Source organism: Myodes glareolus, chromosome 11 (assembly GCF_982192425.1).
Source record: "Myodes glareolus chromosome 11, mMyoGla1.1, whole genome shotgun sequence".
NCBI classification, from domain to species: domain Eukaryota; kingdom Metazoa; phylum Chordata; class Mammalia; order Rodentia; family Cricetidae; genus Myodes; species Myodes glareolus.
Window position 1 is genome coordinate 41234778 of NC_142036.1, and position 17368 is coordinate 41252145.

The following is a 17368-nucleotide window of genomic DNA, read 5'->3' on the forward strand; positions in this document are numbered from 1 at the left end:
AAATAAATAAATAAATATTTTAAAAAAAGAAGCTGGAATTATAAAGAAGACCTGTGTACTGGGTTGTTTTGTGTGTCAACTTGACACAGGCTAGAGTCATCAGAGGAAGCAAGCAGCCTCAGCTGAGGAAATGCCTCCTTGAGAGCCAGCTGGAAGGCATTTTCTTATTTAGTGAACAATCGGGGAGGGCCCAGTTCATGGTGGGTGGTGCCAGCCCTGGGCTGTTGGTCCTGGGTTCTATAAGAAAGTAGGCTGAGCAAGCCATGAGGAGCAAGCCAGTAAGCTGCACCCCTGCCCATGGCCTCTGCATCAGCCCCTGCCTCCAGGATCCTGCCCTGTTTGAGTTCCTGTCCTGACTTCCTTCAGTAATAAACAGCAATGCTGAAGTAAAAGCCTAATAAACCCTTTCCTCCCCAACTTGCTTTTGGTCATGGTGTGTCATTGCAGCAATAGAAAGCCAAAGACAACCTGGCCTCAAGTCCAAGTCCTGGTTGGTTCCTTCCTTCCTTCCCTCCCTTCCTTCCTTCCTTCCTTCCTTCCTTCCTTGCTTCCTTCCTTCCTTCCTTCCTCCCTCCCTCCCCTCCCTCCCTCCCTCCCTCTCTTCCTCTCTCCCTCCCTCTCTCTCTTTCTTTCTTAATTTTTTTTTTTTTTTGAGGCAGGGTTTCTCTGTGTAACTACCCTAGCTGTCCTGGAACTCACTCTGTAGAACAGGCTGGTGTCAAACTCAGAGAGATCCATCCTTCTGCCTCTGCCTCCCAACTTCTGGGATTAAAGGCATGCACCACCACTTCCCGGCAAGTCCTGGGTTTCTCACTCCTCCATTGTGGGATCTTCAGCAAGAGATAAACCTTGTTTGTCTCATTCTCATCTGCATAACGGTGGGTGGGGAATAGTACTTTCCATGTGGAGTTTGATCTTCATCTCAAGTCATCTTTGGAAAGATGGCATCTTGGCCTGGCACACGGTAGTGCTGGCAATATGAGGGGCTTTCCCCCACTCCATCTTTGTCTTCCCTTCTCAGCTACTCAGCAGGCACATGGTGAGCCTTTTAATAGGAAATTCCAAAGTGCTAGGAAAACGTCACTGAGCAATTCTCTGTCCCCATGGTTGTTACTGCAGTCTACTCATGTGGGATTTTCCCACAGTGCAGAGGGGAAAGAAGGGAGCATCACCTGTGCTGTAGGGCACAAGCTGTCCCCGGGTTACAGTCTGGAGGCCGCGGCACTACACGATGGACACAGCCATCCTGGACATGCACTCCTGGGGAGCTGTCCCTGAGGCTCTGCTGAGAGGAGTCCAATTGTCATAATATTTTTCAGAGAGAACAGGGCCACAGAGGGCTCCATTTAGCCACAGACCCGAGAGAAATTAGCAGAGCCGGAAGAAAGGCTAGCTGGGAGGGAGCTCAGAGCTTCCACTAAAGGCCTGAGGGGGGACGAAGAAGGGAGAGAATCTGGCCAGGTTGAGAAGGGAGAGGAGTTCTTGGATCTGTGTGTGTGTGTGTGTGTGTGTGTGTGTGTGTGTGTGTGTGTGCCCATGAATGTAGAGGCCGCCAGCGGTCCCCCTCAGCTGTTGTTTCTCGGCTGCCATTCACCTTGACTTTTAAGACAAGGTCTCACCCTGGGACCCAGGCTTCACCTGTTGAGGTCTAGGGATTATCCTGTCTCTGCCTTTCCAGTGCTGGGATTCTAAGCACTTGCCACCACACCTGGATTTTTATGTGGGATCTAGGGATGGAACTCAGAGGCTCATGCTTGCCTGGCAAGCATTTTATCAATTGAGCCATCTCTCTAGGCCCAGGTCCGGGCACTTTGGCAACCCACTGGGAAGTATCACTAGTGGTGATGATGAGGCACCAAATTCCTGGGCAGTGTGGGAAGATAAATGTTCTTAACCAGGCTGCCTTCTTGCTGGTCTTTTCAGCCCTGCTGAGGCACAGGCTGGGAAGAGTATATAAGAGTGAGGGGGAAGGAGGCCATGAGGGATGTGAAATGCAAACCCAGGCCACTCTGGCCGTCACTCTGACAACCACAGGGGAAGCCACTTGAGAAGAGTCTCAAAGGTACTGACATTTGGGCCTATGAGATGGCTCTTTTTCATAGAGAAAAGGCACCCGCTGCCGAGTTTGATAACCTGAGTTTCCTCTCCCCAGGATCCACGAGGTGGACAGACAGAATTAAGTCCTGCAGGTTGTCTTCTGACCTACACACACACACACACACACACACACACACACACACACACACACCATAAATAAATAATAGTTAATTGGGTTCCATTCTGCAGATTCTATGTGCATCCCTAGGATGCACCACCACCATGGGATACTCCCTGACTCTCAAGTCATTGGTTCTTGGATTGTGGTGCTGGGAATATCTACCTTCTGGGGACTGCTTTGCTCCTCTCTCTTATTTCCATTCCTCCAAGCTGATGGGCTCATTTCAGAGGAGAGAGGCTGCTTTGCTGCTTCTTGCATTTCCATTGCTGATGTCAGAGAGGGAGGGGCCTTTGGGCCTGCTCTTACCTCCTGTTAGTTTCCACCGAGTGTGAGTATGTGTGTGTGTGTCTGTGTGTGTGTGTGTGTGTGTGTGTGGTGTTGCTGAAGATGGACTCCAGGGCCTCCCCCATGCTAGGGAAGTGCTCGAAGTACTCAATCACTGAGATAACACTCCTTCTTACCCTACTTCAAAAAGAACGGAAGAAGTAGACAACACATAGGTATGCCAGTCAGAGTTCGCCCAAGGAGCAGAGCCATGAAATATGAACGTGTTAAAAGATTGGCTCCATGGAGTTGGCTCACACAGCTATAGGAACTGGCAGTCTGTAGAACACACCCAGCAGCTGGGATCTCTCAGGCAGGAACCCATGTTGCAGTCTTGAGGCAGGATTTGTTTCTCAGATTTTCCAATTTGCTGGTTGAAACCCACCCATACTACCAAGGCCAATCTCTTTTACTTCAACTCAAAGGAATGTAGATGTTAATCTCCTCTTTACAATAGTATCACGCTAATACCCCAATGAATGACTGAGTACTGTAACCTGACCAAACTGACATATAAAATTTACTATCAAAGACAGGCTTAGTAGCTCACGCCTGTAATTCCAGCACTCAGGAGGCCGAGGCAGGGGATTACTACAAGTTTGAAGCCTGCCTGGTCAGTACTACATGCATAGCAAGAACCTATTCCCCTTCCCCGAAAAAATAAAGCCAAAAAAACCAAACAAACAAATGGAGAAAAGAAACCCAAAATAAACAAACAATAGTAGGCCATACAAAAATCATGAAGGTGGTACCTTATTCCTAGAACTGAGAAAATTATGGTGTTTCACTTTAAGAAAGGACTACAGGTATGAGAGCGAGACAGCTTAGGGTGCTGGCCAGCCCTGCTATTCAGTAACTGTGACCTTGGACAATAAAGTCTTTACGTACTTTATTGACTTCTACAGCTTACCTTTCTTTCTTTCTTTGTGTTTTTATTCAGTTATTCTTTTGATTTTTCTTCTTCTTGATGTTAAGTGTGTGTGCACGTAAGTATATGCATGTTTGTATGTGCGTGAGCATACATGTATGTACATTGGGTCTAATGTGTTTGCATGTGTGTGAACACACATGTATGTACATTGGGTCTAATGTGTTTGCATGTGTGTGCACATGTATGTACATTAGGTCTAATCATGTTTGCACGCGTGTGCACACATGTATGTACGTTGGGTCTATGTGTGTTTGTGTGTGAGAGCACACATGTATGTATATTGGGTCAAATGTGTGTTGCATTGTGTGAGCGCACATGTATGTACATTGGGTCTATGTGTGTTTGTGTGTGTGTAAGCACACATGCATGTGCACTGGGTGTTTCCTCCATCACTCTCTGAAGTGGGACCTCTCATGAACCCAGCGCTCTCAGGTTCATCTAATCTGGCTTTCCAGCCTGCTCTGGGGATTCCATTTCCACTCTCCTTGAGCGGGGGTTACAGGAGGGCTGCTGTGTCCACCCAGCTTTCACATGGATTCCAGGTACCCAAACCCCAGTCTTTACCCTTGTGTGGCAAACACTTTACCTGCTGATATATCTCCCAGGCTCTAAATTTTCCCTAAAATGACTTTATTCTGCCCCAGCTGTCACCCCATATGTTTCGTGCATGTAAATGGAGTGATTTGGCGTATGTCAATCTGCACAATCATGAAAATCTCATCTCGGCAATGAACATACCCATCGCTCCCAAAAGTGAGTTCGTGTTCCTTTGTCATATCCCCTTCCTGTTCCTCTCCATGCCAGTGTCTACCCAGATGACAGATCTGCTTTCTGTCACTGTAGATGAGCTGGCAGCTTCTAGTGTTTTGAATATGTGGAGTGATGGGATGTATAATTCTTTAGGGGGAGGGTTTCTGTCTCTTCCACTTGTGAACTTTTAAATTCACCCATATTATATAACTAGTACTTCATTCCACTTTAGTGCTAGCTAGTAGTTCCTCCTGCGGATGAACCATGACTTTTCCATCTATTCCTTGGCTGATAAACGTCTAGGGTGTGTCTAGGTTAAAGCTAGCCTTTGGATCGACTTCAGCATGTTTTTAATTCTCTCTCTCTCTCTCTCTCTCTCTCTCTCTCTCTCTCTCTCTGTCTCGCAAATATCTAAAAGTATAAGTCTAGATTATTTGCAGGCACATATTTAACTTTGAATAAATTGTCACTCTAACTATGGCACACGTCTTTAATCCCAGCCCCTGGGCAGCAGCAACAGGTGGAGCTCTGTGAGTCTGAGGCCAGTCTGTACTATATAGTAAGTTCCAGGACACCCTTAGCTACATAGTGAAACCTTGTCTCAGTAAATAAATAAATATATAGATACATACATACAAAAGAGAAAAAAGAAAGAAGAAAAGAAAAGGCAAATTTCATGGGTTTTGTTGTTTTTGTTTGGTTTGCTATTTTGATCGTTTTGAGACAAGGTCTCCTGGAGCCCAGCCTAGCACTGAACTCCCTGTGTACAGGAAGTTGATCTTGAGCTACAAACCCCCCTTGCCCAGTGCTGGAACTACAAATGTGCATCGTCATGGTCAGCTTATGCCAGTGATCAAACCCAGGAGTTCATACCTGCCAGGGGAGCATTCCACCAACCAAGCTGTATTCTCAGCCACAGTGAGTGTGCCACTTTCTGCCCTGCAGTGTATGGCGTCCTAGCCAATCCATTCGTGTCAATCCAATCAATCCATTGATTCCCAGACAATCAGTCTTTGTAAGCTCAACTTTTAAAAATTTCTAGCCATTCTTTTTATTGTTTTTGTTTTATTTTTTATTTTTAGATTTATTTATTTCTATTTCATTCATATGTGCTTTGCCTGCGTACGTGCATGTGTGTGTGTGTGTGTGTGTGTGTGTGTGTACCACTTACACGCAGTGCCCTCAGAGGCCAGAAGAGGGTGTTGGGTCCCCTTAGAGCTGGAGTTACAGACTGATGTGTGGTGACACCTTACATGGTGCTTGAAACCAAACTTGGGTCCTTTTGAAGAGCAGCACATGTTTTTAACTGCTGAGCCATCTCTCCAAACCCTTATGTTCCATTTTGAGAGGATTTTCTATTAGTTACAAGGTATGGACTGAAAGTGAATTACCTTTTTATCTTGAAGAGAAAGGGAAACACAACCATCTAAATTAGGGTTTCAATTGCTGTGATGAAACACCTGACCAAAAGCAAGTTGCGGAGAAGAGTTTATTTGGCTTATACTTCAGCATTGCTGTTGATCACTGAAAGAACAGTGACAGGAACTCAAACAAGGCAGGATCCCAGAAGCAGGAGCTGATGCAGAGGCCATGGACAGGAGCTGCTTACTGGATTGCTTCCCATGGCTTGCTTAATTCACCTTCTTCTTATAGAACCCAGGACCAGCAGCCCAGGGATGGCACCACCCACCATGAACTGGGCCCTCCCCCATTGACCACTAAATGAGAAAATGCCTTACAGCTGGATCTCAGGGAGGCGGCATTTCCTCAGCCAAAGCTCCTTCCTCTCTGACCACTCTAGCACAAAACCAGCTGGTACACCAGCTTGACCATGCTTTGACCACTGTATTCATATAGCTTGAGCATTTCAAATTATGTTAAATCACTTTCCACAGTTAATTAATTTTGTTTGTTTGTTTGTTTATTGGCTTTTTTAAAAAAGAGAAAGAAAGAAAGGAAGGAAGGAAGGAAGGAAGAAAGGAAGAAAGACAGAGTCTTTCATTAAGAAAGAATCTCAGCCGGGTGGTGGTGGCTCGCGCCTTTAATCCCAGCACTTGGGAGGCAGAGGCAGGTGGATCTCTGTGAGTTCGAGGCCAGCCTGGTCTACAAGAGCTAGTTCCAGGATAGGCATCATCAAAAGCCACAGAGAAACCCTGTCCTGAAAAAAAAAGAAAAAGAAAAGAAAGAAAGAGAAGAAATAGTCTCACTAAACAGCCCCAGACTTCGAATCTTTAAACCTCCTGCCTTGGTTTCCTCAGTTGTGATGATTAACTGTGCCAGCTTGATTAGATCATTGATGAAGCATGGCTTTGGGTGAATCTGTGAGAGTTTCTTCAGTGAGATTTCACTGGGATGGAAAGACCCTTCCTGAATGTGGATGGGAGTCCTGGGCTGAACAAAAAGAGAAACAGGAAAAAAATCTTGAATTGGTATTTCATCTTTCTCATTTCTGTTTTGCTTCATGGACCATTCCTCTTGTCTGGCCCTGATGAGCTACATTCCCTTGAACTATGAACCAAGCAAATAAGGAAAGACATCACTCCCGGCTCTTGGATTGAAACTTTTACACATATATTCTCTCTAACCTGGCAAGGCAGTGGGGCTACAATTCCAACTACTCAAGAGAATGAGACAGAAGGATGAAAAGTTCAGGGCCTGCCTGGACTACAGAGTGAGTCCAAAGTCACCCTGGGTAACTTAGCAAGACCCTGTTTCAAAATAAAAATTTAAAAATTTGGGGCACTCACTAGTAAGATGGTTCAGTGGATAAAAACATCTGTCACCGAACCTGATGATTTAAGTTCTGTCCCCGGGAACCACATAGCAGAAGGAGAGAATGTCCCACAGATTGCCCTCTGGCTTCCATATGTCCTCCACAGCACATGCAACCGCACACATCTACACACAGAGATACGATACACATGATAAACACACAAATAATAAACATAATAAAAATAAAATGAGATTTTAAAAAAATTATCAAGATTCCTCAGCTGAGATTACAAGTCTAGGCTACCATGCTTGACAATGTTGTTATTCTGAGACAGGGTCTCCCCGTGCATCAGAGGCTGATCTTAAACTTGCAATGTTGTCCAGGCTACCCTCAAACTCATGATCCTTCTGCCTCTCCAGTGTTCGTCTTTTAATTTTACCCTACGGGCACATTTATATTCTGTGTCCCTTTTTTTTCCTTCCTTCTTTTCTTTTCTTGCAGGATTGGAAATTGCACCTAGACTCTCACACGTACTACACAAGTACTTTAAGATCCAGTCTTCTTCCTACTTTTTATTTTGAGACAGGGTTCTCACTAAATTGCTCATGCTGGATGGTGACAGCATCTTCTTCTTCTTCCTCCTCCTCTTCCTTCAAGTAGAATAATTAGACCAATTACTAGAAACCGATTTGTTAATTTACTTAGTGATTTACTTAAAGCCCTGCCTGTGCCGCTGATTTCTAAGTGGCTTCACTTGCTACCTAGAACAGAATGACCCAGAGAAACAGCTGAAACAAGAGGCCGTTGCCCTTAACAACCTGACTGATCTTGCTTGCTTTCTTGTCCACCTTGTGGTTTTAGAATACACAATGAGAATACAAACTGGACCGGATGCTGAGGCCTTTCAGGGTCTGTTCTGGCTTCAGGCCACCAGGGACATCTCCGTTCCATTCCACCGGCGACAGAACGCCTATCCAAAAAGGCTCCTGCAACCGTTCTCTCCTTTTAGAGCCGAGTCTCATTATGTAGTCTTGGTTGACCCGGACCCTGCTATGTAGACCAGGCATTAAATTACAATCCTCCTGCCTCAGACTCCTGAGAATCTGTGATATTACAGGTCTGTGTCACCTGGTCCAGCTTAGAGTATGTTTCTTTTTTGTTTGCTAGTTTGGTTGGTTTTTTTTTATTTTTTTGTTTTGTTTGGTTTGTGTTTTGGGTATTTTTGAGACAGGGTTTCTCTGTGTAACCCTGGTTATCCTGGAACTCACTCTGTAGGTCAGGCTGGCCTCAAACTCAGAGATCCGCCTGCCTCTGCCACCTGAGGACTGGGATTAAAGGCTTGCACCATTACTAACTGGCTAGAGTTTATTTCTTGTCTACATTATATATTTTGGTCTTGGATTTTGTTTTGTTATAAATCTAATATGATAATCTGTGTTTTTATTAGGAACATTTAGAATATTTATCTTTAATATGATTATTTATGTGATTAAGCTTAGGATTTTTTTAATTAGAATTTATAATGTGTACCACATTCTTGCCTGGTGCCTGCAGAAATCAGAAGAGGGTGTCAGGTGGCTGGAGAGGTGACTCAGTGGTTAAGAGCACTGACTGCTCTTTCAAAGGACCTGAATTCAATTCCCAGCACCCACATGGCAGCTCAAAGATATCTGTGACTCCAGTCCTAGGGGTTCTAACACCCTCACACAGGTATACATGCAGGAAAAACACCAATGCTTGTAAAGTAAATATAAATTTAAAAACAACAACAACAAAAAGAATGTATCATATCCCCCGGAGCTAGAGTTACAGGTGACTGTGGGCTACCATGTGGGTGCTGGGAATTGAACAAGGGTCTCACAAGAGCATCAAGTGCTTGCTAGCAACTGCCAAAACATCTCTCCAGTGGGCTGGGCTGGGCTGAGCCCTCTCACATCAATTACTGATCAAGACAACGCCCGCAGACATGTCCACAGGCCAGTCTGATACAGGCAGTTCTGCAAATGAGGTTTCTCTTCCCAGGTAACTCTAGGCTGGACCAAGTTAGTACAAACTCACCAGGGTACTACTTTTAGATGTAGCGTTCTAAATTTAGACCAAACTTGTTATTTGTGTTTTCCAAAGCTTCTATGCAATCTTCTATGCATTCCCACTTTTTCTTTCTTCCTTTTTTTTTGCCTACTTTATCAGTCACTGAAGAAAGTGTTCAAATCTGCCACTACTACAGAGGACTTGTGTGGGTTTTCCCTTTTAATCTTATAATTGTTACTCTGAGACTATGGTATTAAGAAGTGGGTAAATTTTTTTGCTGCTTATTTAATTAGACATTTTTCTTTCTCCTTTTTAAAAACAGGCTCTCTGGTCCAGGCTGGCCCCCAACTTCCTGTCTGAGGATAAGGTTGAATTTGTGATTCCACCTTTCTAGGGTGCTGGATTGCAGGTATGCACTGTCACACCTGGTTTATACAGCCCTGGGGCTTCACGTATGCATTCTACCAACTGAACTACACCCCCAGCCCTGGTTCTTATTTCCTTTATGTAACTTGAGAATCTTTCAGTGTAGTCATCTAGTTACGCTGAATATAATTGCAATCAATAACACATGGAATCATTTCTGCCTTGTGCCTGGCACATTCCACATCCCATTAGCTGTTTCGTTTTTTTTTTTTTTGTTGTTGTTGTTGTTGTTGTTTAAGATTTACTTATTATGTATACAATGCTCCTCCGGCATGTACACCTCTATTCCAGAAGAGGGCACCAGACCTCATTACAGATGGTTGTGAGCCACCATGTGGTTGCTGGGAATTGAACTCAGGACCTCTGGAAGAACAGCCAGTGCTCTTAACCTCTGAGCCATCTCTATCTCTCCAGCCCTCGCTGTTTCGTTTTTTTTTTTTTTTTTTTTAATGATCTGCAGGTGCATGTCTGAGTGTGGTTGTGCACACAAGGACAGCACCCAATGAGCCCAGAGGCATTGGATGCCCTTGGAACTGGAATGACAGACAGTTGTGAGCTGCTGGGGTGGATGCTGGGGATCAAACTCTGGTCCTCTGCAAAAGCAGTACTCGCTCTTAACCACTGGGCCATCTCTCTGGCCTCTCTCTCATCTTTTCTCAGTTCTGTTTTTCATTGACTAAGTCTTTCTCTCTCTTCCTTTTCATTTATTTGTTTATTTGTTTTGGGTGTTTGAGACAGGGTGATCTCAAACTCACTCTGTAGATCAGTCTGGACTTGAACACAGGATAGCAACCTTCCTCACCCTCCCAAACGCTGAAATCACAGGCATGCAACACGATGCCTAAGCCAGCTTTCTCAATGAAAATACAGTGAAGGGTTACTCCACATCTTAGTGCCAGCCTAATAACAGAGAGCTTTTCCCAGAAGGCCGAATACTCTGTGGCTGAGCATGTGCTGAGCACATGAGCCCAGTGATTAGAGTTCCAGGTTTAAAAAAGATAAAAAAAAGAGTAAATAGAGGCAAAAGAGAAAACCTTAGCAACAAGGAGACAATTAGTCACAAGGTCTTATCTCGGGAGTTGACATCAGTTCATTAGTGAAGACAGTGTGTCAGGCACGTGCATTCTCCTGCCTCCGGATAGCCATCCTCGTGACTCACACAGCAAACTGCAATTTGGAAAGTCCTTGATGAAAGTTCCTGTTCCGGACAAATGGGTCCGAGACCTTCAGAGAGTCTTTCTAATAGTTCTTCTCACAGGCACGTGCACGTGGGGCCTCCTTAACCCCAAGGCTAAGCTTGTTTTTTTTTTTGTTTTTTCAGATTCGACTCAAGTGACACCGATTTGATTCTGTCAACTTTCACACCAGACGTTCATGTTTCCGAAAATAGACGTCTACCTAATCCCTCCGAGCCTCCAGTTTCTTTCACATTAAAGAAAAAGTACCCTGGGCAACCTCGGCGGCTCCGCGGGGCCAGGTGCTGGCAGCCAAGCCTGAGTTCAACCCTCAGGGCTCGCCTGGTGAAAGCAGGAACCAGTTCCCACAGGTTGTCCTCTGACTCCCACAGACACACTACCTAGAGATATAAAGAAAAAGAGAATCATCTCCAGCTGCCAAGTAAAACTTTTCACTTGCAAGTTCTTATTTGAACGGGGTCTGGGTGAGTAACTGGGTCTTTGGCAAACACCTCAGTCCAGTTTATTCCGAGGGACGTGTTGTCCTCAGCTTTTTGTTTGTTTGCTGGGGGACATGTTGTCCTAAGCTTTGTTTGTTTGTTTGTTTGTTTGGTTGATTTTTGTAGTCCTGGATATTAAATCCAAGGCCTCATTCAAGCTCAGCAAACACGCTGCCGCTAAGCTAAACCCCTTCCCCTCCTGCACATTCTACATCTATACCAGGTCATCTATAGCTGACTGCTGGGTCCTCGCCTCCGGCGCAGGGACAGCCCTGCACTGAATACAGACCTTCCTCTCTTTCCATCACCCCACAGATGCCGCTCTCCCTGCGGTCACCAGGGGTTTCTGTGTTGTTAAATGCAATGTGCACCTTTTGGTCGTGTGAGTATGGGTGTGCGCACACGAGTGCTCATAAGTGCAGGGAGCCATGAGGACTGAACGCAGATCATCCACAAGATCAGTAAGTGTCTTTGACCTCTGAGCCATCTCTCCACCCCTGGTCCTTTTTTAGTCCTTAACCTTGCCTCCCATTTCCACATCTGAGTGTTCCCACTCCATGAATCTCTCTTCTCTTTCCGTCTGCGCCCACAGTTTGATCTTTAGCTTGGTTTTGCCTCTACTTCCTTTCCAATCTTTTACCCAACAGTTGCAGGCTGGGGTCCCTGAGGCTGGGACCTCTCCTCTCTAACTGGACCTACTCCCAGACCTTGCAGCCATATGCATAGCTTTGCTGCCTGTCTCTGCTAACTTCCCCCAGGGTTGTATTCCTACATAAGACCCACACACCCAGCTGCCTGTTACACAAGCGACTTGTACAGCTCAAAGTCACCACTTGCCAACAAGCCCAAAGTCACTCTGCCTCATCCCCCATTCCTGCTGGTTTCCTGGGAGTCCCCCTCACAAACGGCACTATCTGCCACCCATTTACTCAGACTGAGCTGGGCTAGAAAGACAAGGAGAACTAAGCGGGCACGAGAAAGAAAAGACCTTTGCCCTGAGTCTGGTTAGAATCTCTCACCAGCTAAACATCCCAGCGCAATCAACAAACTTTGCTGCAAGGTTTACCTATGTTGAGACAATAGTCCTTTAATGCAGAAATATGTGAAAGTAGCAATGAGCCATGCAGATGGCCCAAGCTGAATGACCAAGGACGGCCTTTCTTTCTCGCCAGCTATAAACCTGCAATTTTTTAGGAACTTTGTAAGGAAGAACATAAACTAGTTACAGTAAAAGGCAAGCCTCAGCCCCTGGTGCCCCTGTGAAGTGTATGCTTTACCTCACCAGACTGTAATGTTGTTCTAGGCACCTGGGGGAGCTTCCTGCTATCGCATTTGCCCCCAAAGGAAGAAAAGTTCCTTAGCAACCGTCTGCATTTAGAAGCTGCCAAAACTGTATAAATGGCTTCTAAGCCGCATTAGGTGATTTTTCTCCAAAAGCCCATGCCCACACTTGGGCATTACTCTTTTCCCTAAATGCCTTTTTCTAGTAGCACACTGCTTAAAAATGTTAAAACAGCCGGGCAGTGGTAGCACACGCTTTAATCCCAGCACTTGGGAGGCAGAGGTAGGTGGATCTCCGTGAGTTCAAGGCCAGCCTGGTCTCCAGAGAGAGTTCTAGGACAGCCAGAGCTGTTACACAGAGAAACCCTGTCTCGGGGGAATGTGTATACATACATACGTGTCTGTGCGTGTGTTAACCCCTGCCTCTTCTGAGCCAGGGCTTGTGGTTCAGTCTGCCTTGAACTTGCTGTGTAGCTGAGGACGACAATGAACTCCTGATCCTGCTGTCTTCACCTTCCAAGTGCTGGGATGATGGGAGTACATGCCTGCAAAACTTTTCTTTCCTTCCATCCTTTCTCTTTCCTTGTGTGTGTGTCCACACGAGTATGGATATGGATGCATATGGATGCACATCTGTGTGGAGGTTCTAGGCTGCCGTTCAGTGTCATCCTTGATCCCTCTCTACCTTATAGACTGAGACAGGAGCTCTCAGTTGAAGCCACTCCATTTCAGCCCGGCTGGCAGGCCAGCTTGCTCCAAGGATCCCGTCTCACCTCCTGTGCTGGGGTTACAGGGGGGCTGCCACATCCATCCAGCCTTCACATGGATTCCAGGGATCCTGGCCCTGGTCTTTGTGGTTGCTAGGGCTTTCTTTACCTGTTGAACTATCTTCCCCAAACCAAATCTTTTAAAATTATTATTGTATGTATATTGGTGTTGCCTGCATGTCTGTTTGTATACCACGTACAGGCCTGATGCTCAAAACAAACCTGGGTCTCTGGAAGGGCAGCCAGTGCTTTTAGCCCCAAACCGTCTTTCTAACTCTCAAATCTTTCCTCAGTAAACTCTAAATCTGCTTCATACTACCTCATCCTGAAATTCTTTTCTGTAGTGAAATCAAGAATCCTCGCTTCACCTGTAGCAGAGGTCTTAGAAAGCGCTTAGGCAGTCGCAGGTGACATCGGGGAGAGCTGGCCTCCTTCACTGTTGCTGACACAACCAGAAACCCCCAGCCTGTCTGACAGGCTCTCTCCACTATCCCATCTCCGGCCTATCAAACCTACTACCAACTCCTCTCCCCCTTCTCCCCTAAATAGCCCTGGAAATTGCTTCCCTCTGACATCCTCCTCTCTTGCTCCATTCTAGGCTGCCATAGTTCTACATCTGTGCTAACCGACGTGCCTAAAGTCACTTAACTACTACCCCAAACCTGTTGTCAGCTAGAGATCCAAGGGTGAATCGGACCACACCAGATCTCTGCTTGTTAAACTTTCATGCTTTCCTAGTAGTTTTAGTATTAAAAACAAAATGTGGCCTGGCTCTTGTTTATCCCCTCCCAGCCCTCGGCTCCTTGCTTGCTTTGGTTTCCTTTCCATCTGCCCACTGGGTTTCTTTTCCACTCTGGGACTTTTGCACTTCCGGTTTAGTTAGTTAGGTCTCTTCACACTTCCTTGTTTTGTTTCTTGGTTAAGACATATTCTGAACATAGAGCATAAGCTTGTCTTAAACTTCGGGCCCGCCAGCCTCGGACACACACCATGGCTCTTGGTTTGCCATCTTTATTCTTTTCATCTTTGTGTGTGTGTGCGTGTGTGTGTGCATACAGGCCTTAGTACACAGCTGGAGCTCAGAGGACAGCTCGCAGAAGGAATCTGTTCTCTATTTCTACCATATGGGTCCCAGGGATTGAACTCAGGTACTCAGACTTGATACCTGATGCCCTTACCTGCTGAGCCATCTCCCCCACCCCTTTTAGTCTTTGATGTGTGACCTGAAACTGCCTCAGAACCTCTTCTGCTGCAGGTTCTGGTTCTGATGACACCTTACTGTCATTATCAGTAGCTCTTGTCAACAACATCTTCATTTGTTGGTGTGATTATTCGATTCAGCCATTTTTCTCTGTTCCTCATCAGTTTCCCTCATGGCGCATCAGAGCGCCCAGCACAGTGCCTGGCTCTGTGCACTCTGAGTATTCAATGACTGTGTGTAGATGAATGGATCCAAAATAATAGAAACAGCTGCTGAGATGAGCACTGTTTCATTTCTTTAATGCTGGATTGCTAACTGGATCCTTAAGGATGCTAAATGCCAAGCTACCCTCCCATCCCCATGCCTCCCATCCCCAGGCATTTAGGGTAAAAATGTTATGACTTTATAGGGTCACCAACTCAAAAGTCACTGTGAACAAAATTGACTGCCCAAGATTAAGTAGTAACTCAACCCCCCATCCATGTTCAAGTCAGTGCCCGGTGCCCATGCTGCCAAAGGCAATGCAAGGGGAGGGTGAGGCAGTTTAATCAGGGTTCCACTTCCTGCTTCCGCCACGTTCCAACTTCCTTTTCCCTCTCTGATCCTCAGTCTCTCAGGTATGAAACCGGCCCACACCACCCAGCAGGGTAATCTAAGGAGAGCTCAGGCCATCCGATTCTTACAGAGCAGGTGCTGTCCAGTCGGTCTGATTCTGTGCACTCAGAAGAAAGCATCCACTCCCCATCACGGTAATTCCAGCTGTGCTCACGCGTGTGTGATGAGAGACTTGAGTTTACCCAGAGACAAGGGGTTGTTAGGCTTGTAGGTAGAAGGGAGGATTAATGGCCTTTTCTTTTTTAATCTGTGTACCACTTGTAAAGCTTCCAGGATCCCCAGCTGCTATTTGTCTTATGGGAAATTATTCTGTGGCTCTTGAAGTGTGTGTTGGGGATGGGGCAGTGTGAGGACTACATGGTCCAAGCTGCTTTTGCTTGGTTTACTTCATCTCACCCATCCTCTGCTTCCAACTCCTAGTCAGGGTATTTACAAGTTTAGAAAGTTGTTGTTTGGGCCAACTTGTGGTGGCAAACACCTTTAGTCCCAGCCCGTGGGAGGCAGAGTTAGGCGGGTCTCTGTGAGTTTGAGACTAGCCTGATCTACAGAGTGAGTTCCAAGACAGCCAGGGCTACATAGAGAAACCTGTCTTGGAACTCCCCATCCCCCCCACCCCCAAAAAAGGAAAAAAAAAGAAGAAGAAGAAGAAGAAAAAAACACAGGGGAACAGGGCTATAGTTTGAATAGCAGAGTGCTTGCCTGAAATACATGAAGTCCTGGATTTTATCCCTAGCACCATACAAACAGGATGTGCCACACAAACCTATAATCTCAGGATTCAGGATTCTGATCAGGAGGATCAGAAACTCAAGACCATCTGATCAGTGTCCTCCTCAAACTATACAGGGAATTTGAGACCAGTTTGGGATGAACACCCTATCTCAAAAAAAAAAAAAACAAAATAAATAAATAAATAAATAAATAAATAAATGTTGCTTTTGCTTTTACGGAAGGGTTTGTTTTGCTTCATACAGACTTAGAAAGTTTGATCAGTTATGGGAAGTTTTACAGGTCAGCTCGACCCAACTTAAGGTTAGAACTACTGTGGACCTGCAGACTCTTAAACAGAATCCTGAAATGCAGAGTTTAGGATGTATCTCGGTGTTGGAGTATGCTTGACTGGCATGCTTGCTGTCTTCAATTTAGTTATTATTAGCATGAGTGGGAGGGGGGAGAGAAGAAGGGGAAAAGGGAAAAAAGGAAGGAAAAGGGGGAAAGGAAGGAGAAGAGGGAGGGAGAAGAGGGAGAGAATAAGTAGTGGGAGAGGGAGGAAGAGGGGAAGGGAGGGGGAGGGGAGAGGAGAGAGATCTAGGTGGATGGGTTCACCAAGTCTAAAGTGAGTTCACTTGGAAGAAGACCTTGACCTAAGCAGCCGTAAGGATATTTAACATATTTATTGATTGCACCGGAGAGACTACTCATACTTTTTCCTGGAGAATTATTGACTTGCTTGGTTGTGTGGTACTTCCCCAGACCTCGCTAAGGATTTTATACTGTAAGCCATAACACCTTGTTAAAATTTGAGAAATTCTGCAAAGTATCCGACCCCAGGGGTTTCAGTTAAGAAACCAGAGGAGTTCAGGCTTCCGTTGTCCCAGCTCAGCTTTTTCCTATCTTTGCAGACAACATCCTGTGTGGGGCACAGACGAACCTAAGACTCAGAGAGGCCTGGAGGACCTATCAGGACATCAGCACCACGGACAGCAACACAGCCCATGGGACGATGCCGAAGGGATTTTTGCTAATGCGTTGGACTGTTTTCCCTACCTATAGAAACGCTTACACAAGGAAGCTTGCCTTGGAAATACATCCGATTGTTTTCTGATGGTAAAACACAAGGTTTAGAGTGGGGGTGGGGGGACAGTTAATGTGGTCTGGGTAGAGGAAATAAATGTGTTTCTTATCTTTTTCCACCAGCTGGTTCCCGGCTCTTCTCCTTTGACATTATTAAAAGCCTGGCAGGTACTCTGAATGTTTGTTTCTGTCAAGTTTCCTTGCCACTTGAATCTGCAAATACTCCTGGCTAATTTCCTTTCCGAGTGTTGTATGTTGCCTAGCCACTAAATTTTCCCAGCCTCACCTGCCCAGCAACCAGGTAAACAGATAAGATTTATTATGAGTGGGCAGGACATTCCCAAAGGACTCCTGTCTGCTCTAGTCTTTTTAAAAAGAGACATGCTCAAGCCATGAGTGGGTCCTGGAGGAGAAGAGAGAAGTCCAGCAAGGCAGTTCCTTCGCTGCCAAGTGAATTCATGCCTGCCCTCTATAAGATTGAGCCTTCCAAGGGATTGGTAGGGACAATAAAATAAAAAAGAAGCCAAAAAAAAAAAAGGGAAGAAGATTGAACCTTTTTTTTTTTTAAGACAGGACAGGAATTCTCTCTATAGCAATGACTGTCCTGGGACTTACTTTATAGATCAGGCTGACCTCGAACTC

General features: G+C 45.6%; 1 long non-coding RNA gene across 1 annotated transcript; it reads left to right on the forward strand.

Moving 5' to 3' along the window:
* Positions 1 to 9286: 9286 nt before the first annotated feature.
* Positions 9287 to 16889, forward strand: LOC146892338 (uncharacterized). The gene is made up of 4 exons (XR_015004323.1): positions 9287 to 9376; positions 10715 to 11053; positions 14927 to 15066; positions 16555 to 16889. It is a non-coding gene; the product is annotated as an uncharacterized LOC146892338 (long non-coding RNA).
* Positions 16890 to 17368: the final 479 nt, after the last annotated feature.